Source organism: Schistocerca piceifrons, unplaced genomic scaffold (genome assembly GCF_021461385.2).
Source record: "Schistocerca piceifrons isolate TAMUIC-IGC-003096 unplaced genomic scaffold, iqSchPice1.1 HiC_scaffold_2315, whole genome shotgun sequence".
Classification (NCBI taxonomy): Eukaryota; Metazoa; Arthropoda; class Insecta; order Orthoptera; family Acrididae; genus Schistocerca; species Schistocerca piceifrons.
In genome coordinates, this window is record NW_025728246.1 from 933056 (window position 1) to 954305 (window position 21250).

Below are 21250 nucleotides of genomic sequence, written 5' to 3' on the forward strand. Positions count from 1 at the left end.
CATTTGTCGATTCGAAAACGCATTCAAAACATCGTACTGGGCCGGTGTTAACGTCTAATGCCAAGCTGCAGTGCAGCCGACCAAGCTCCCACTCGCGAATCGTTTAATGACAGCATCCGTCCACGTCGATATCCGATCGGGGCAAAATCACCGGCCCACCTATTTACTGCAGGAATAAGCATTGTATCGACATGCAGTGTCGTCTAATGCAAATGAGAAAGGTGCTGTGCATTCTTTTCCAAGACTTACTGCAACGAAACGTACAGCTCGATACGCTACACTGATATTGCTTGCAAGGTTTTGACGTTCCCCCTAGCCCAAGATTGTCCTGCTGTTTGCGATGGAGCTTGGTGTTTGGTCGGCCACTAGCGACGGATGGCTGCAAAGTCAAGTCTCTCCAGTAGGCCCTGCCAAATCGCTTCTGTAGATGGCGGCCTCACTTGAAACAAACTGTCGGAAGGCGACAGTTGTGCTACAGATGGATTATTATAGGCTCGATACGTTAAAATGACTGCGACAGGTATGCACTTAAATATAAATTAGAGCTCGTAGTTCGCAAATTACCAACATACTCTTAGCTGCAGCCGAAATTTGATTGGTTTGTAGATCTCGAAATGATGTTTAATTCGAAGGGCATACGCTATGGAATGTTGTGCGCTTTCATCTGGTGGGCAGTTTTGTCTCGTATTTCATACACACGCTATTTGCCACGTACACGCGTCGTTGTTACTACTGAGTGGCGTTTCGCACGGAGAAGGAGTGACCGCAAACGCGTGCTTCACGTAAAATTCATCGACGAGGATGGGATTCGAACCCACGCGTGCAGAGCACATTGTATTAGCAGTCCAACGCCTTAACCACTCGGCCACCTCGTCTGCTAGTACAACAGCTGTGTCTTGGGCTAGTGCTTGCGGAAAGAAGACATTTGTCGATTCGAAAACGCATTCAAAACATCGTACTGGGCCGGTGTTAACGTCTAATGCCAAGCTGCAGTGCAGCCGACCAAGCTCCCACTCGCGAATCGTTTAATGACAGCATCCGTCCACGTCGATATCCGATCGGGGCAAAATCACCGGCCCACCTATTTACTGCAGGAATAAGCATTGTATCGACATGCAGTGTCGTCTAATGCAAATGAGAAAGGTGCTGTGCATTCTTTTCCAAGACTTACTGCAACGAAACGTACAGCTCGATACGCTACACTGATATTGCTTGCAAGGTTTTGACGTTCCCCCTAGCCCAAGATTGTCCTGCTGTTTGCGATGGAGCTTGGTGTTTGGTCGGCCACTAGCGACGGATGGCTGCAAAGTCAAGTCTCTCCAGTAGGCCCTGCCAAATCGCTTCTGTAGATGGCGGCCTCACTTGAAACAAACTGTCGGAAGGCGACAGTTGTGCTACAGATGGATTATTATAGGCTCGATACGTTAAAATGACTGCGACAGGTATGCACTTAAATATAAATTAGAGCTCGTAGTTCGCAAATTACCAACATACTCTTAGCTGCAGCCGAAATTTGATTGGTTTGTAGATCTCGAAATGATGTTTAATTCGAAGGGCATACGCTATGGAATGTTGTGCGCTTTCATCTGGTGGGCAGTTTTGTCTCGTATTTCATACACACGCTATTTGCCACGTACACGCGTCGTTGTTACTACTGAGTGGCGTTTCGCACGGAGAAGGAGTGACCGCAAACGCGTGCTTCACGTAAAATTCATCGACGAGGATGGGATTCGAACCCACGCGTGCAGAGCACATTGTATTAGCAGTCCAACGCCTTAACCACTCGGCCACCTCGTCTGCTAGTACAACGGCTGTGTCTTGGGCTAGTGCTTGCGGAAAGAAGACATTTGTCGATTCGAAAACGCATTCAAAACATCGTACTGGGCCGGTGTTAACGTCTAATGCCAAGCTGCAGTGCAGCCGACCAAGCTCCCACTCGCGAATCGTTTAATGACAGCATCCGTCCACGTCGATATCCGATCGGGGCAAAATCACCGGCCCACCTATTTACTGCAGGAATAAGCATTGTATCGACATGCAGTGTCGTCTAATGCAAATGAGAAAGGTGCTGTGCATTCTTTTCCAAGACTTACTGCAACGAAACGTACAGCTCGATACGCTACACTGATATTGCTTGCAAGGTTTTGACGTTCCCCCTAGCCCAAGATTGTCCTGCTGTTTGCGATGGAGCTTGGTGTTTGGTCGGCCACTAGCGACGGATGGCTGCAAAGTCAAGTCTCTCCAGTAGGCCCTGCCAAATCGCTTCTGTAGATGGCGGCCTCACTTGAAACAAACTGTCGGAAGGCGACAGTTGTGCTACAGATGGATTATTATAGGCTCGATACGTTAAAATGACTGCGACAGGTATGCACTTAAATATAAATTAGAGCTCGTAGTTCGCAAATTACCAACATACTCTTAGCTGCAGCCGAAATTTGATTGGTTTGTAGATCTCGAAATGATGTTTAATTCGAAGGGCATACGCTATGGAATGTTGTGCGCTTTCATCTGGTGGGCAGTTTTGTCTCGTATTTCATACACACGCTATCTGCCACGTACACGCGTCGTTGTTACTACTGAGTGGCGTTTCGCACGGAGAGGGAGTGACCGCAAACGCGTGCTTCACGTAAAATTCATCGACGAGGATGGGATTCGAACCCACGCGTGCAGAGCACATTGTATTAGCAGTCCAACGCCTTAACCACTCGGCCACCTCGTCTGCTAGTACAACAGCTGTGTCTTGGGCTAGTGCTTGCGGAAAGAAGACATTTGTCGATTCGAAAACGCATTCAAAACATCGTACTGGGCCGGTGTTAACGTCTAATGCCAAGCTGCAGTGCAGCCGACCAAGCTCCCACTCGCGAATCGTTTAATGACAGCATCCGTCCACGTCGATATCCGATCGGGGCAAAATCACCGGCCCACCTATTTACTGCAGGAATAAGCATTGTATCGACATGCAGTGTCGTCTAATGCAAATGAGAAAGGTGCTGTGCATTCTTTTCCAAGACTTACTGCAACGAAACGTACAGCTCGATACGCTACACTGATATTGCTTGCAAGGTTTTGACGTTCCCCCTAGCCCAAGATTGTCCTGCTGTTTGCGATGGAGCTTGGTGTTTGGTCGGCCACTAGCGACGGATGGCTGCAAAGTCAAGTCTCTCCAGTAGGCCCTGCCAAATCGCTTCTGTAGATGGCGGCCTCACTTGAAACAAACTGTCGGAAGGCGACAGTTGTGCTACAGATGGATTATTATAGGCTCGATACGTTAAAATGACTGCGACAGGTATGCACTTAAATATAAATTAGAGCTCGTAGTTCGCAAATTACCAACATACTCTTAGCTGCAGCCGAAATTTGATTGGTTTGTAGATCTCGAAATGATGTTTAATTCGAAGGGCATACGCTATGGAATGTTGTGCGCTTTCATCTGGTGGGCAGTTTTGTCTCGTATTTCATACACACGCTATCTGCCACGTACACGCGTCGTTGTTACTACTGAGTGGCGTTTCGCACGGAGAGGGAGTGACCGCAAACGCGTGCTTCACGTAAAATTCATCGACGAGGATGGGATTCGAACCCACGCGTGCAGAGCACATTGGATTAGCAGTCCAACGCCTTAACCACTTTTTTTTTTTTTTTTTTTTTTTTTTTTTTTTTTTTTTTTCACAGTAACAGAACATTTATTGGTTTTCTTAGTTTACACAGGGATATACAGGTATACAGAAAACTTGTAATTTCCTTTTCTTGAACATTAAAACACATAATGCTTCAAACTGTACTAACATGCAAATTTTTAGAATGTTAACTTCCTTTTCTTTTCTAAAACATCAGAAGCAATAACCTTTTAAAAAACTTAAGATTATTCAAAATATTTAAAGGTAGTTACTGAGATTCTAAATTAAACAAAATTTCCTTTTCCTTAAACGTTATAACCAATAACTTAAAAAAAAATTAAATCATGCAATGTATTTAGAATAATCACTGAAGCTCTATATTGCCCAAATTCCCTCATATTTAAACATTAAAACAAATAAGTTAAGGGGATACGGAATCGGATTTTGGGTTAAAAAATCGAATTTTTTTTTATTGGCGTATTACATTCTGCCATGATTCCTCTTTAAAATGACGTATCATACATAGCTCTACTACAATTATAACTATTTTATTTTTATATATTTGTGATATCGGGTATTGCGCTTTAGTTATACACGTCTCTCGTGGCTGACCATGAACTTTTTGGCAGTACCTTTAAAGTGACATGAATTCAAATATCCCGGTTTCCAGCGACTATTTATACACTAGTTGCCCGAAAATGTTTCTCTCTGGTTTCCTCAAGTTACTCTTTGACTTTGTGGCGGGACTGTTTTGTAAACAGTGTGATATAAGAAAGTAGTTGTTGTTGAGTTATTTCGTATTTAGTGCTTCATTTTTCGCAGTGAAAATGCCTAGAGCTAAAGCAAAAGTATTTAAAAAGCGTGTGAACTGGCAAAAGAAAAGAAATAATGATTCATTAGCAAAGCAAAGCAGTTCATCATCATCACTGTTGGAAAATGTGAATCCACTTATTACTGATTTGCCGAACGAACTTACACCAAATGAAAACAGTGCTTCTCATAAAAAACTAAGAGAATTGGAAGAGAAATATAATTTACTTGATAGAGGGAATGAAGTTTTTGAACTCATTGATACGAATATATTGTGTGAAGCTCTTGAAAACAGTTTGTGCTGCAAAAAATGTCATGGAAACGTTTCTCTGAAAGTAGAATCCCATGTTGGCCTGGCTGCCCAGTTTAATTTAATATGCAGTGTTTGTAAATACAGCTGTAAGTTTCCAAGTTCGGTTTCAGTAACTGTAAATAATGGATACAAGAAAACTGAACTTTATAGTGTAAATATTAGGTTAGTTTATGGATTGCGAGCAATTGGTAAGGGCAAAGCAGCTGGTGATATGCTATGTGGTGTTCTAAATCTTCCAAGTGCACCTTCAAAGTTTGAAGCTTACAATTATGTACTAGGATCTGCAGTTGAAGATGTAGCACAGAAGTCAATGCAGGTTGCTGTGGAAGAAGCAGTGGAAGAAAATGACGGCAGTCGTGACCTCACAGTGGCGTTTGATGGCACGTGGCAGAAAAGGGGCCACACCTCCAACAATGGTGTTGTAACAGCAACTAGTGTTGATACTGGCAAGGTTATTGATGTTGCAATAATGTCTAAATACTGTAGGTGCACAGGCAGGCTGAAAAATGAACACAGTGATGACTGTATTGCTAATTATTATGGTAGTAGTGGTGGCATGGAGGTTGCTGGGGTGAAGAAAATTTTTCATCGCTCTTCACAGTGGTATAATGTTCGCTATGTCAAATATCTGGGAGATGGTGACTCTAAAGCATTCAAAGAAGTTTTGGAAAGCAAACCATATGGGAACAGTGTAAATATAAGCAAACTTGAATGTATAGGACATGTGCAGAAGAGAATGGGTGCCAGGCTGAGAAGGTTAAAATCAGTTATGAAAGGGAAAAAACTAGATGATAGGAAAACCTTGGATGGCAGAGGAAGATTGACTGATTCCATAATAGACCACATTCAGAACTGCTATGGCCTTGCAATCAGGCAAAATACAGGCAATCTTGAAGAAATGAGGAGAGCTATATGGGCTTTATATTTCCACACCGCATCCACGGATGAGCATCCACAACATGGTTTGTGCCCCAAAGGTGAAAACAGCTGGTGTAAATACAATAGGGGACTAACAACAGGAGAGAAATACATTCACCACCACAGTCTACCATCAGCCATCATGGCAGAAATAAAGCCCATTTTCAGAGATCTGGCTGACAGAAGTCTTCTGATGAAATGTCTTCACGGAAAAACGCAGAACCCCAACGAGTGCTTGAATAGTGTGATATGGCATCGTCTCCCAAAAACAGTGTTTGTCGGAATTAATACACTACATTTTGGTGTGTATGATGCTGTGGCAACCTTCAATCTTGGAAATATAACTAAATGCCAGGTCCTTCAAAAGTTGGGTATGTGTGTTGGTTCCCGTACGGTACGTGCTATGTTCTTTTTAGATCAGCAAGGACTAAGGCATGCTGATAATATAATCAAGACATTAGTGAAAAAAGCAAGACAGGTGCAGAGGGGTGCCAAAAGAAGACTTGAAGATGATTATGAAGACTGTGAAGGGGGTATTAGCTACGGATCAGGAATGTTTTAATCTTCTTTCTCCGTTTCCCGTAAGTTTACTTTTTACTTCATCTAGGAACATTATCTCAGGTACTGGTCAACCTAGAAGTCTGAAATTTTTATGACGTAGTGACATAGGTCCCTATTACATACTGAAACAACGATTTTTTAATTACTTGATTTACAAAAGACTTAGGGGTGATAGTCTAGTAAAAAGTGATGGAAAAAATTTACTTAAAAATAAATGTACAATATCTCTGTAAGAAAATACTTTGACAATAAACTGTTGTTTCAGTATTGTTGTAACATATGAATGCACATACAGTAAAATTTTTACCTCTCTGTCTCCAGTAGTTTGTGAGAAAATGTTCCCTATAGTAGGCATATATTAACATTGCGGGGATAGGTGATTCCGTATCCCCTTAAAAAAAAATAAAATAAACCAAGGTACTCCCCGCCGGGAATCGAACCCGAGAACCCGGGCGTTTTTTTAGTCATAACATTCTACAGTAGTACATATTTTTCAACTGACATTTAAAAGTAATAAAACAAAAGTTCCTTCGCATTTTAGAAAAAAAAAAAAAAAAAAAAAAAAATCCAAGTCTAAACCAGATAGTGATGTTCGTCACTTGATCGTATTTGTTTTTCAAAGATCAAATTGTCTCTCGTTTCTTCATGTTCTGAATCGCATAATCGAAAATGGAGTTCACATGACTGTTCTTCTCAGGAAGTTGGCGTATGTATCATAATAATTATTCATGCGTAGTAGCTTGTGATGCTGGTCGGAAATGTACGTCCAAAAATCTTCTTCGCTCCTTTCTTTACTGGACAGGAGGTAAAATACTGCGTGTCCCTTCAACCAGTTGACGGCATTTTTCTTCCAGGTGGGGTATAACTCCTCTTCTGGGTATAAAAGGCACGCTGGCGTTATCGAATACGGCGGTTTTCTCTGCATAGTTGCTAATTTGTTTCTGATTGACAACCATATATTATTCGCATTTCCACAGACAAATTGATGTTCATCCGTATCAATCAGGTTGCAAATGGTACACAAAGGGGAATCAGCCAGGTGAATGGAATGTAGTCTGGAGTTTGTTGGAAATTTCCTATTCACAAAGTAGTACCACAATGACCGCACTTTTGTTGGTAAATATGGGTGATGTATGTTCCTCCAGATATCATGCCAAGAGTGACCGACGTATTTTTGTTCTATGATGTTCTTGGTCTGAAAGTTCATTACGTTTTGGTATATTTTCTTGACTTTGATGACATCTTTCTCGGGTGTTCCCAGTCCAATGTAGCTATACTCTACGAAGAAATGTTTTAGGTGGTAAAGTTCATTTGGGATGTGGTGAACGTCTATTGGGGCGTCCTGGCTGACCGGCGCTATTTCATTTAACAAGAATGCGGTGACACTGTCGACTGACCGCTTCCACAGTTTATATGTTTTACAGACGTACAATGCTTGTGCTTTATTGTACACGTCTGTGAGATTCAATCCACCATTCCCAGTCGGTAGAGTCAATGGCTGGTACTTGACTTTGGAGATGTGGCCGCGGCTGACGAAATGGCCAAAAGCAGCCAAAATCCTGTTCGCCACTTCCCTCGGCATTGGCAGGGCTTGAGCCACGTAATTTAATTTAGAGGACAAATAGATGTTGACGAGAGCCACTCTTTGTATCTCATCAAGAGTACGGAGATTGTGCTGACGTATACAGGCACGGATGGTGTTGAGGATTCTTCTGTAATTAACTGCGATGGTCTGCCGAATATTTCTTGTGTATTCCACTCCAAGACATGTCATGGTGACAATTTCCTTTATTGGCCCATGAATGGGAACTCCTAATCCGCTTCCAATATTCATTATGCCAGACTTATTCCTATTCATTTTCGCACCAGATACTTGTTCATATTTGTTTATTATGTCGAGTGCTTTCTCTATCTCGTCGTTGTCTTTGACAATAAATGCAACGTCATCGGCATATGCTCTGCAGACAATCCTACGGCCGCGTGTAGTGAATCCTTGTAGGTTGTGGCTGAGGCGAAAAAGCAATGGCTCGATTGCTATTGCAAAGAGTGACATAGACATCGGGCACCCTTGTCGCACCGAACTTTTCATTACAATGGGCTTACTGGACTGACCGTTTACCATAACTATCGATGTTGACTTCTGCAGAAGATTTGTAATAATGTTGATAAAACCTTGCGGGAAGTTCATGGCACGCATGGTGTGAAAAAGATAAACATGATCGACTCTATCGAATGCTTTCTCAAAGTCCAATGATACTATGGCGCATTTTATTTTACAGGCTGCGGCAATGGAAATAATATCTCTGTAGTCGCACAGTGTTTGGTAAATTGATCTGTCTTTTCCTACGCTCGATTGATATGATCCAGTGACTGTGTTCAATACTGATTTTAATCTTTCGTTTATGATGCGGGCAAATATTTTATAGTCCGAATTTAGGAGAGTGATAGGCCTAAAATTTGTTACAGATTTTCCTGCAGGATGTTTCGGGATTAGAACAATGGTTCCTTCTAGGAAGTCGCGTGGGATGCCATTGGCGGGATTCATTAATTCGTTACAGATGCACGCTAATTTGGGAATCAACTGTCTTCTGAACATTTGATAGAACTCGGCCGGGATACCGTCAGGCCCAGGAGACTTATTTTTCGGGCTTCGTGTTATAGCGTCTGCGACTTCTTCTTCTGTGATTTCAGTTAACAAGTTGTTTGCTTCTACTGGGTCGAGCCCGCGTGTGAATCCCGTCATGATGTCATTGTCCACCGGGATATCCATTGTCGTTTTGCCTAATTACTCTGCGAAGTACTTGTGAATTTCGTTCTTGATGTCACTTTGCTGCGTCAGTAACCTACCGTCAGAAGATCTTAGTTCGGTTATTATTTTCCTGCGTTGCCCCTTCCTCTCATTAATCACATGATATATAGATGTTTGCTCTCCTTTTACAGCATCGTGAAGTCCTTTTCTTACTTGATGACCTTCCAGCTGTTTCCGCTTCAGTCCGAGAAGTTTAGCCTGAATCCGTTTTATTTCCACGTAGTTGGCGATTACGGACTCATCAGATTGATATAGGTCACGAAGGACTTGGAAGTAATATTCTATCGTCCGTTTTTGCCAAACACTTTTCTCGCGGGAGTAATTCATCAGCGATTTTCTTATCGCGGGTTTCACACATTTCATCCACCATGCCAGTGCCGAGGTATATGAAGCGAATTTGTTCTCGCACGCGTTCCATACGTTATTGAATATTTCGTGGTATTCAGGGTCTTTTAGATGTTCCACGTTCAACTTCCACAAGCCTCGTCCCCTGTACGTTTCTTGCCGTTTTAAGTTCATGGTACATATGTATGCAGCGTGATCCGAAAAGATAGTGGGCCATAACTCTGTCTGGAGAACGTGTGTTTCCAGGTCGACTGTTACATAGATCCTGTCGATGCGACTAGCGGAATGATTCGTAATATGAGTGAAACCCGGCAATGCACCGTTCTTGAGCTCCCAGGTGTCAATTAAGCGGAGTTCTGTAATTACGGCTCCGAGTTCTGCACAGTTATTAAAATGCGGCGTCTGGTCTTTTGGAGACAGCACACAATTATAATCACCTCCAAAAATGATATGCTCGTAGCGGCCACCGAAAAGGGAAACTATATCATCTTTATAAAATTCAGCTCTTCGCCTCCTGTTCCCGGTGCCAGATGGTGCATAAATATTTATAAAACGCGTATTGTGAATGGTGACAGCTAGACCTCTGGCGTTTACCAGTTTCTCCACATCTTTGATGATAATTCCTTCTTTGGCGAGTATCGCAGTTCCGAGGTCACTGTCGCTCCCTGGATTTACGACTGCATTGTAACCTGTGATGGCATCCAGTCTAATATCTGTTACTTCTTGTAACATAATAACATCAATATCAGCGGCGTAGAGCATGTCTTGCAAGTTCTTAAGGTTTAATTCGCTACGGATCTTGTTTAGATTCAAAGTCCCGATTCTATAAGCTTGTAACGAATTCATGATTAATTAAGTAAGTATACAAGTCGTTATGACCCACTGTCGACAAAGCCTAAGGTTTTCCATGCTATGGCCGAGACGATGTCTCGTCCCTCATTTGTTTGTCTTTCTGCACTGGAATCTTTCCTCCTGGTAGGTGTGACACTTCTTTCATTTCCTCATCTGCGGGAAATTCTTCAATGTCATCTGCCCAATTTTTCGTATCACTGCGTTGAGACAACTCTATCTCTGGCCCACGTTGAGATGGAGTTCTGTTCTTTGTTTCTTTACTTGTGGACCGTTTCGTTTCACCATCGTGTTGCGTCTGCGTTTTCACTTTTCGAAACTCGTCTTTTCCCGCTGTATGCGGGGTCTGTGGGTCTACGTCAAAATTGACGGATGTCATACCACTGATTTTGCGACCAATTTGTTGTGCCTTTTCTCGCACTGATTGTACCTTTTGAGGAGCGTCAGGTGGAGCTATCCTCCGTTTTTTATGCTTTTTGGGAAGAGATCCGGATTTCTGTCGCTCTTCAGTCTCGGAAGCCGTGCTGGGATCTTGTGCAGCATCCTCGTTCTCGTCTCTCTGTACATCTTGCTCAGTAGTTCCGTCATTTTTGGAAAGACATCCTGCTTCTGTAATGGGCGCCGCTTCAGGCGACGGAACGACAGTCGTTACTTCAGTAGAGCTAGTGGTCACTGACAAGTTTTGGTCGTCGTCTTTTCTGTCGCCACTGCTCTCCAAAGCGAAACTCGGTGTCGTAGCAGAGTGGCCACGGGTGGCCGTAGCATATGTCACTGGTAAGGTCGTCATCGTCATGGGAGGGACTACTTCCCCCGCCGGCACCTGCGTCACTCTCCTCTGTATACATTCTGAACGTACGTGTCCAGTCTGTCCACAGCCGGAGCAAGTACGCGGCTGTCCATCATACATCACAATAGCTCTATAACCGCATACGTAAACATACGAGGGAATATGCTGCTGAAGATCTATTTTTATTTGCCTGACACCATTTAAAACTGGAAACGTTTGAAAGGTGGTCCACTTTTCCGCAACATTACTAATGACCTTCCCATATGCTTTGAGGACGCAATTAATTTGTTCCGTAGTTATTTCAAAGGGAAGTTCAAAAATACGGACTGTTCTTATCCCGAAACCTGCATGATCTACTTTGACATCACCGACGTTTCCATCACAGTGATTAAATTTAAAAGATCCTCCACATCCTTCAATAATCCTATCACAGCATTTAGCATTCACCATCTTTACATAAACTGTGCTACTCACAATCGATAAGTGGATCCCAATTATATCAGTGGAACTGAGCTTTACTACATCGCGCAAGAACTGTTCTACTTCGAATGCTTTAGGTCGTGCAAAGCGTTCATCGAACGTGAACTTCAAAGTATCTTTGCGAAGCGGTTGCGTCATATTCATGTTCGATTCATTTTCAAATATACAATTGGCGTGTAAGCCACAAGAGCGCCCACTTACTTGTCAGCGCGCGGCCGGCCGCAGCGAGCACGTAAACAAGGCTCGTCCGCACAGCTCGCCCACCGAAGCACGACTGCGCACCACTCGGCCACCTCGTCTGCTGGTACAACAGCTGTGTCTTGGGCTAGTGCTTGCGGAAAGAAGACATTTGTCGATTAGAAAACGCATTCAAAACATCGTTCTGGGCCGGTGTTAACGTCTAATGCCAAGCTGCAGTGCAGCCGACCAAGCTCCCACTCGCGAATCGTTTAATGACAGCATCCGTCCACGTCGATATCCGATCGGGGCAAAATCACCGGCCCACCTATTTACTGCAGGAATAAGCATTGTATCGACATGCAGTGTCGTCTAATGCAAATGAGAAAAGTGCTGTGCAATCTTTTCCAAGACTTACTGCAACGAAACGTACAGCTCGATACGCTACACTGATATTGCTTGCAAGGTTTTGACGTTCCCCCTAGCCCAAGATTGTCCTGCTGTTTGCGATGGAGCTTGGTGTTTGGTCGGCCACTAGCGACGGATGGCTGCAAAGTCAAGTCTCTCCAGTAGGCCCTGCCAAATCGCTTCTGTAGATGGCGGCCTCACTTGAGACAGTTGTGCTACAGATGGATTATTATAGGCTCGATACGTTAAAATGACTGCGACAGGTATGCACTTAAATATAAATTAGAGCTCGTAGTTCGCAAATACCAACATACTCTTAGCTGCAGCCGAAATTTGATTGGTTTGTAGATCTCGAAATGATGTTTAATTCGAAGGGCATACGCTATGGAATGTTGTGCGCTTTCATCTGGTGGGCAGTTTTGTCTCGTATTTCATACACACGCTATCTGCCACGTACACGCGTCGTTGTTACTACTGAGTGGCGTTTCGCACGGAGAAGGAGTGACCGCAAACGCGTGCTTCACGTAAAATTCATCGACGAGGATGGGATTCGAACCCACGCGTGCAGAGCACATTGGATTAGCAGTCCAACGCCTTAACCACTCGGCCACCTCGTCTGCTGGTACAACAGCTGTGTCTTGGGCTAGTGCTTGCGGAAAGAAGACATTTGTCGATTCGAAAACGCATTCAAAACATCGTTCTGGGCCGGTGTTAACGTCTAATGCCAAGCTGCAGTGCAGCCGACCAAGCTCCCACTCGCGAATCGTTTAATGACAGCATCCGTCCACGTCGATATCCGATCGGGGCAAAATCACCGGCCCACCTATTTACTGCAGGAATAAGCATTGTATCGACATGCAGTGTCGTCTAATGCAAATGAGAAAGGTGCTGTGCATTCTTTTCCAAGACTTACTGCAACGAAACGTACAGCTCGATACGCTACACTGATATTGCTTGCAAGGTTTTGACGTTCCCCCTAGCCCAAGATTGTCCTGCTGTTTGCGATGGAGCTTGGTGTTTGGTCGGCCACTAGCGACGGATGGCTGCAAAGTCAAGTCTCTCCAGTAGGCCCTGCCAAATCGCTTCTGTAGATGGCGGCCTCACTTGCGACAGTTTGTGCTACAGATGGATTATTATAGGCTCGATACGTTAAAATGACTGCGACAGGTATGCACTTAAATATAAATTAGAGCTCGTAGTTCGCAAATGCCAACATACTCTTAGCTGCAGCCGAAATTTGATTGGTTTGTAGATCTCGAAATGATGTTTAATTCGAAGGGCATACGCTATGGAATGTTGTGCGCTTTCATCTGGTGGGCAGTTTTGTCTCGTATTTCATACACACGCTATCTGCCACGTACACGCGTCGTTGTTACTACTGAGTGGCGTTTCGCACGGAGAAGGAGTGACCGCAAACGCGTGCTTCACGTAAAATTCATCGACGAGGATGGGATTCGAACCCACGCGTGCAGAGCACATTGGATTAGCAGTCCAACGCCTTAACCACTCGGCCACCTCGTCTGCTGGTACAACAGCTGTGTCTTGGGCTAGTGCTTGCGGAAAGAAGACATTTGTCGATTCGAAAACGCATTCCAAACATCGTACTGGGCCGGTGTTAACGTCTAATGCCAAGCTGCAGTGCAGCCGACCAAGCTCCCACTCGCGAATCGTTTAATGACAGCATCCGTCCACGTCGATATCCGATCGGGGCAAAATCACCGGCCCACCTATTTACTGCAGGAATAAGCATTGTATCGACATGCAGTGTCGTCTAATGCAAATGAGAAAGGTGCTGTGCATTCTTTTCCAAGACTTACTGCAACGAAACGTACAGCTCGATACGCTACACTGATATTGCTTGCAAGGTTTTGACGTTCCCCCTAGCCCAAGATTGTCCTGCTGTTTGCGATGGAGCTTGGTGTTTGGTCGGCCACTAGCGACGGATGGCTGCAAAGTCAAGTCTCTCCAGTAGGCCCTGCCAAATCGCTTCTGTAGATGGCGGCCTCACTTGCGACAGTTTGTGCTACAGATGGATTATTATAGGCTCGATACGTTAAAATGACTGCGACAGGTATGCACTTAAATATAAATTAGAGCTCGTAGTTCGCAAATACCAACATACTCTTAGCTGCAGCCGAAATTTGATTGGTTTGTAGATCTCGAAATGATGTTTAATTCGAAGGGCATACGCTATGGAATGTTGTGCGCTTTCATCTGGTGGGCAGTTTTGTCTCGTATTTCATACACACGCTATCTGCCACGTACACGCGTCGTTGTTACTACTGAGTGGCGTTTCGCACGGAGAAGGAGTGACCGCAAACGCGTGCTTCACGTAAAATTCATCGACGAGGATGGGATTCGAACCCACGCGTGCAGAGCACATTGGATTAGCATTCCAACGCCTTAACCACTCGGCCACCTCGTCTGCTGGTACAACAGCTGTGTCTTGGGCTAGTGCTTGCGGAAAGAAGACATTTGTCGATTCGAAAACGCATTCAAAACATCGTACTGGGCCGGTGTTAACGTCTAATGCCAAGCTGCAGTGCAGCCGACCAAGCTCCCACTCGCGAATCGTTTAATGACAGCATCCGTCCACGTCGATATCCGATCGGGGCAAAATCACCGGCCCACCTATTTACTGCAGGAATAAGCATTGTATCGACATGCAGTGTCGTCTAATGCAAATGAGAAAGGTGCTGTGCATTCTTTTCCAAGACTTACTGCAACGAAACGTACAGCTCGATACGCTACACTGATATTGCTTGCAAGGTTTTGACGTTCCCCCTAGCCCAAGATTGTCCTGCTGTTTGCGATGGAGCTTGGTGTTTGGTCGGCCACTAGCGACGGATGGCTGCAAAGTCAAGTCTCTCCAGTAGGCCCTGCCAAATCGCTTCTGTAGATGGCGGCCTCACTTGAAACAAACTGTCGGAAGGCGACAGTTGTGCTACAGATGGATTATTATAGGCTCGATACGTTAAAATGACTGCGACAGGTATGCACTTAAATATAAATTAGAGCTCGTAGTTCGCAAATACCAACATACTCTTAGCTGCAGCCGAAATTTGATTGGTTTGTAGATCTCGAAATGATGTTTAATTCGAAGGGCATACGCTATGGAATGTTGTGCGCTTTCATCTGGTGGGCAGTTTTGTCTCGTATTTCATACACACGCTATCTGCCACGTACACGCGTCGTTGTTACTACTGAGTGGCGTTTCGCACGGAGAAGGAGTGACCGCAAACGCGTGCTTCACGTAAAATTCATCGACGAGGATGGGATTCGAACCCACGCGTGCAGAGCACATTGGATTAGCAGTCCAACGCCTTAACCACTCGGCCACCTCGTCTGCTAGTACAACAGCTGTGTCTTGGGCTAGTGCTTGCGGAAAGAAGACATTTGTCGATTCGAAAACGCATTGAAAACATCGTACTGGGCCGGTGTTAACGTCTAATGCCAAGCTGCAGTGCAGCCGACCAAGCTCCCACTCGCGAATCGTTTAATGACAGCATCCGTCCACGTCGATATCCGATCGGGGCAAAATCACCGGCCCACCTATTTACTGCAGGAATAAGCATTGTATCGACATGCAGTGTCGTCTAATGCAAATGAGAAAGGTGCTGTGCATTCTTTTCCAAGACTTACTGCAACGAAACGTACAGCTCGATACGCTACACTGATATTGCTTGCAAGGTTTTGACGTTCCCCCTAGCCCAAGATTGTCCTGCTGTTTGCGATGGAGCTTGGTGTTTGGTCGGCCACTAGCGACGGATGGCTGCAAAGTCAAGTCTCTCCAGTAGGCCCTGCCAAATCGCTTCTGTAGATGGCGGCCTCACTTGAAGCAAACTGTCGGAAGGCGACAGTTGTGCTACAGATGGATTATTATAGGCTCGATACGTTAAAATGACTGCGACAGGTATGCACTTAAATATAAATTAGAGCTCGTAGTTCGCAAATACCAACATACTCTTAGCTGCAGCCGAAATTTGATTGGTTTGTAGATCTCGAAATGATGTTTAATTCGAAGGGCATACGCTATGGAATGTTGTGCGCTTTCATCTGGTGGGCAGTTTTGTCTCGTATTTCATACACACGCTATCTGCCACGTACACGCGTCGTTGTTACTACTGAGTGGCGTTTCGCACGGAGAAGGAGTGACCGCAAACGCGTGCTTCACGTAAAATTCATCGACGAGGATGGGATTCGAACCCACGCGTGCAGAGCACATTGGATTAGCATTCCAACGCCTTAACCACTCGGCCACCTCGTCTGCTGGTACAACAGCTGTGTCTTGGGCTAGTGCTTGCGGAAAGAAGACATTTGTCGATTCGAAAACGCATTCAAAACATCGTACTGGGCCGGTGTTAACGTCTAATGCCAAGCTGCAGTGCAGCCGACCAAGCTCCCACTCGCGAATCGTTTAATGACAGCATCCGTCCACGTCGATATCCGATCGGGGCAAAATCACCGGCCCACCTATTTACTGCAGGAATAAGCATTGTATCGACATGCAGTGTCGTCTAATGCAAATGAGAAAGGTGCTGTGCATTCTTTTCCAAGACTTACTGCAACGAAACGTACAGCTCGATACGCTACACTGATATTGCTTGCAAGGTTTTGACGTTCCCCCTAGCCCAAGATTGTCCTGCTGTTTGCGATGGAGCTTGGTGTTTGGTCGGCCACTAGCGACGGATGGCTGCAAAGTCAAGTCTCTCCAGTAGGCCCTGCCAAATCGCTTCTGTAGATGGCGGCCTCACTTGAAACAAACTGTCGGAAGGCGACAGTTGTGCTACAGATGGATTATTATAGGCTCGATACGTTAAAATGACTGCGACAGGTATGCACTTAAATATAAATTAGAGCTCGTAGTTCGCAAATACCAACATACTCTTAGCTGCAGCCGAAATTTGATTGGTTTGTAGATCTCGAAATGATGTTTAATTCGAAGGGCATACGCTATGGAATGTTGTGCGCTTTCATCTGGTGGGCAGTTTTGTCTCGTATTTCATACACACGCTATCTGCCACGTACACGCGTCGTTGTTACTACTGAGTGGCGTTTCGCACGGAGAAGGAGTGACCGCAAACGCGTGCTTCACGTAAAATTCATCGACGAGGATGGGATTCGAACCCACGCGTGCAGAGCACATTGGATTAGCAGTCCAACGCCTTAACCACTCGGCCACCTCGTCTGCTAGTACAACAGCTGTGTCTTGGGCTAGTGCTTGCGGAAAGAAGACATTTGTCGATTCGAAAACGCATTCCAAACATCGTACTGGGCCGGTGTTAACGTCTAATGCCAAGCTGCAGTGCAGCCGACCAAGCTCCCACTCGCGAATCGTTTAATGACAGCATCCGTCCACGTCGATATCCGATCGGGGCAAAATCACCGGCCCACCTATTTACTGCAGGAATAAGCATTGTATCGACATGCAGTGTCGTCTAATGCAAATGAGAAAGGTGCTGTGCATTCTTTTCCAAGACTTACTGCAACGAAACGTACAGCTCGATACGCTACACTGATATTGCTTGCAAGGTTTTGACGTTCCCCCTAGCCCAAGATTGTCCTGCTGTTTGCGATGGAGCTTGGTGTTTGGTCGGCCACTAGCGACGGATGGCTGCAAAGTCAAGTCTCTCCAGTAGGCCCTGCCAAATCGCTTCTGTAGATGGCGGCCTCACTTGCGACAGTTTGTGCTACAGATGGATTATTATAGGCTCGATACGTTAAAATGACTGCGACAGGTATGCACTTAAATATAAATTAGAGCTCGTAGTTCGCAAATACCAACATACTCTTAGCTGCAGCCGAAATTTGATTGGTTTGTAGATCTCGAAATGATGTTTAATTCGAAGGGCATACGCTATGGAATGTTGTGCGCTTTCATCTGGTGGGCAGTTTTGTCTCGTATTTCATACACACGCTATCTGCCACGTACACGCGTCGTTGTTACTACTGAGTGGCGTTTCGCACGGAGAAGGAGTGACCGCAAACGCGTGCTTCACGTAAAATTCTTCGACGAGGATGGGATTCGAACCCACGCGTGCAGAGCACATTGGATTAGCATTCCAACGCCTTAACCACTCGGCCACCTCGTCTGCTGGTACAACAGCTGTGTCTTGGGCTAGTGCTTGCGGAAAGAAGACATTTGTCGATTCGAAAACGCATTCAAAACATCGTACTGGGCCGGTGTTAACGTCTAATGCCAAGCTGCAGTGCAGCCGACCAAGCTCCCACTCGCGAATCGTTTAATGACAGCATCCGTCCACGTCGATATCCGATCGGGGCAAAATCACCGGCCCACCTATTTACTGCAGGAATAAGCATTGTATCGACATGCAGTGTCGTCTAATGCAAATGAGAAAGGTGCTGTGCATTCTTTTCCAAGACTTACTGCAACGAAACGTACAGCTCGATACGCTACACTGATATTGCTTGCAAGGTTTTGACGTTCCCCCTAGCCCAAGATTGTCCTGCTGTTTGCGATGGAGCTTGGTGTTTGGTCGGCCACTAGCGACGGATGGCTGCAAAGTCAAGTCTCTCCAGTAGGCCCTGCCAAATCGCTTCTGTAGATGGCGGCCTCACTTGAAACAAACTGTCGGAAGGCGACAGTTGTGCTACAGATGGATTATTATAGGCTCGATACGTTAAAATGACTGCGACAGGTATGCACTTAAATATAAATTAGAGCTCGTAGTTCGCAAATACCAACATACTCTTAGCTGCAGCCGAAATTTGATTGGTTTGTAGATCTCGAAATGATGTTTAATTCGAAGGGCATACGCTATGGAATGTTGTGCGCTTTCATCTGGTGGGCAGTTTTGTCTCGTATTTCATACACACGCTATCTGCCACGTACACGCGTCGTTGTTACTACTGAGTGGCGTTTCGCACGGAGAAGGAGTGACCGCAAACGCGTGCTTCACGTAAAATTCATCGACGAGGATGGGATTCGAACCCACGCGTGCAGAGCACATTGGATTAGCAGTCCAACGCCTTAACCACTCGGCCACCTCGTCTGCTAGTACAACAGCTGTGTCTTGGGCTAGTGCTTGCGGAAAGAAGACATTTGTCGATTCGAAAACGCATTCAAAACATCGTACTGGGCCGGTGTTAACGTCTAATGCCAAGCTGCAGTGCAGCCGACCAAGCTCCCACTCGCGAATCGTTTAATGACAGCATCCGTCCACGTCGATATCCGATCGGGGCAAAATCACCGGCCCACCTATTTACTGCAGGAATAAGCATTGTATCGACATGCAGTGTCGTCTAATGCAAATGAGAAAGGTGCTGTGCATTCTTTTCCAAGACTTACTGCAACGAAACGTACAGCTCGATACGCTACACTGATATTGCTTGCAAGGTTTTGACGTTCCCCCTAGCCCAAGATTGTCCTGCTGTTTGCGATGGAGCTTGGTGTTTGGTCGGCCACTAGCGACGGATGGCTGCAAAGTCAAGTCTCTCCAGTAGGCCCTGCCAAATCGCTTCTGTAGATGGCGGCCTCACTTGCGACAGTTTGTGCTACAGATGGATTATTATAGGCTCGATACGTTAAAATGACTGCGACAGGTATGCACTTAAATATAAATTAGAGCTCGTAGTTCGCAAATACCAACATACTCTTAGCTGCAGCCGAAATTTGATTGGTTTGTAGATCTCGAAATGATGTTTAATTCGAAGGGCATACGCTATGGAATGTTGTGCGCTTTCATCTGGTGGGCAGTTTTGTCTCGTATTTCATACACACGCTATCTGCCACGTACACGCGTCGTTGTTACTACTGAGTGGCGTTTCGCACGGAGAAGGAGTGACCGCAAACGCGTGCTTCACGTAAAATTCATCGACGAGGATGGGATTCGAACCCACGCGTGCAGAGCACATTGGATTAGCAGTCCAACGCCTTAACCACTCGGCCACCTCGTCTGCTGGTACAACAGCTGTGTCTTGGGCTAGTGCTTGCGGAAAGAAGACATTTGTCGATTCGAAAACGCATTCCAAACATCGTACTGGGCCGGTGTTAACGTCTAATGCCAAGCTGCAGTGCAGCCGACCAAGCTCCCACTCGCGAATCGTTTAATGACAGCATCCGTCCACGTCGATATCCGATCGGGGCAAAATCACCGGCCCACCTATTTACTGCAGGAATAAGCATTGTATCGACATGCAGTGTCGTCTAATGCAAATGAGAAAGGTGCTGTGCATTCTTTTCCAAGACTTACTGCAACGAAACGTACAGCTCGATACGCTACACTGATATTGCTTGCAAGGTTTTGACGTTCCCCCTAGCCCAAGATTGTCCTGCTGTTTGCGATGGAGCTTGGTGTTTGGTCGGCCACTAGCGACGGATGGCTGCAAAGTCAAGTCTCTCCAGTAGGCCCTGCCAAATCGCTTCTGTAGATGGCGGCCTCACTTGCGACAGTTTGTGTTACAGATGGATTATTATAGGCTCGATACGTTAAAATGACTGCGACAGGTATGCACTTAAATATAAATTAGAGCTCGTAGTTCGCAAATACCAACATACTCTTAGCTGCAGCCGAAATTTGATTGGTTTGTAGATCTCGAAATGATGTTTAATTCGAAGGGCATACGCTATGGAATGTTGTGCGCTTTCATCTGGTGGGCAGTTTTGTCTCGTATTTCATACACACGCTATCTGCCACGTACACGCGTCGTTGTTACTACTGAGTGGCGTTTCGCACGGAGAAGGAGTGACCGCAAACGCGTGCTTCACGTAAAATTCATCGACGAGGATGGGATTCGAACCCACGCGTGCAGAGCACATTGGATTAGCATTCCAACGCCTTAACCACTCGGCCACCTCGTCTGCTGGTACAACAGCTGTGTCTTGGGCTAGTGCTTGCGGAAAGAAGACATTTGTCGATTCGAAAACGCATTCAAAACATCGTACTGGGCCGGTGTTAACGTCTAATGCCAAGCTGCAGTGCAGCCGACCAAGCTCCCACTCGCGAATCGTTTAATGACAGCATCCGTCCACGTCGATATCCGATCGGGGCAAAATCACCGGCCCACCTATTTACTGCAGGAATAAGCATTGTATCGACATGCAGTGTCGTCTAATGCCAATGAGAAAGGTGCTGTGCATTCTTTTCCAAGACTTACTGCAACGAAACGTACAGCTCGATACGCTACACTGATATTGCTTGCAAGGTTTTGACGTT

The 21250-nt window shown here is 45.4% G+C and overlaps 13 non-coding genes across 13 annotated transcripts; all 13 read right to left on the reverse strand.

Annotated features, from left to right (window-relative positions):
- Positions 1-793: 793 nt before the first annotated feature.
- Trnas-gcu lies at positions 794-875 on the reverse strand. The gene has a single exon. It is a non-coding gene; the product is annotated as a tRNA-Ser (tRNA).
- Positions 876-1715: 840 nt separating this feature from the next.
- Positions 1716-1797, reverse strand: Trnas-gcu. The gene has a single exon. It is a non-coding gene; the product is annotated as a tRNA-Ser (tRNA).
- Positions 1798-2637: 840 nt separating this feature from the next.
- Trnas-gcu lies at positions 2638-2719 on the reverse strand. Its single transcript has one exon. It is a non-coding gene; the product is annotated as a tRNA-Ser (tRNA).
- A 9890-nt stretch (positions 2720-12609) lies between these two features.
- Positions 12610-12691, reverse strand: Trnas-gcu. The gene has a single exon. It is a non-coding gene; the product is annotated as a tRNA-Ser (tRNA).
- An 822-nt stretch (positions 12692-13513) lies between these two features.
- On the reverse strand, positions 13514-13595 carry Trnas-gcu. Its single transcript has one exon. It is a non-coding gene; the product is annotated as a tRNA-Ser (tRNA).
- Positions 13596-14417: 822 nt separating this feature from the next.
- Positions 14418-14499, reverse strand: Trnas-gcu. The gene has a single exon. It is a non-coding gene; the product is annotated as a tRNA-Ser (tRNA).
- Positions 14500-15338: 839 nt separating this feature from the next.
- Positions 15339-15420, reverse strand: Trnas-gcu. Its single transcript has one exon. It is a non-coding gene; the product is annotated as a tRNA-Ser (tRNA).
- An 839-nt stretch (positions 15421-16259) lies between these two features.
- Trnas-gcu lies at positions 16260-16341 on the reverse strand. The gene has a single exon. It is a non-coding gene; the product is annotated as a tRNA-Ser (tRNA).
- Positions 16342-17180: 839 nt separating this feature from the next.
- On the reverse strand, positions 17181-17262 carry Trnas-gcu. Its single transcript has one exon. It is a non-coding gene; the product is annotated as a tRNA-Ser (tRNA).
- Positions 17263-18084: 822 nt separating this feature from the next.
- Trnas-gcu lies at positions 18085-18166 on the reverse strand. Its single transcript has one exon. It is a non-coding gene; the product is annotated as a tRNA-Ser (tRNA).
- Positions 18167-19005: 839 nt separating this feature from the next.
- Positions 19006-19087, reverse strand: Trnas-gcu. Its single transcript has one exon. It is a non-coding gene; the product is annotated as a tRNA-Ser (tRNA).
- Positions 19088-19909: 822 nt separating this feature from the next.
- Trnas-gcu lies at positions 19910-19991 on the reverse strand. The gene has a single exon. It is a non-coding gene; the product is annotated as a tRNA-Ser (tRNA).
- Positions 19992-20813: 822 nt separating this feature from the next.
- Trnas-gcu lies at positions 20814-20895 on the reverse strand. The gene has a single exon. It is a non-coding gene; the product is annotated as a tRNA-Ser (tRNA).
- Positions 20896-21250: the final 355 nt, after the last annotated feature.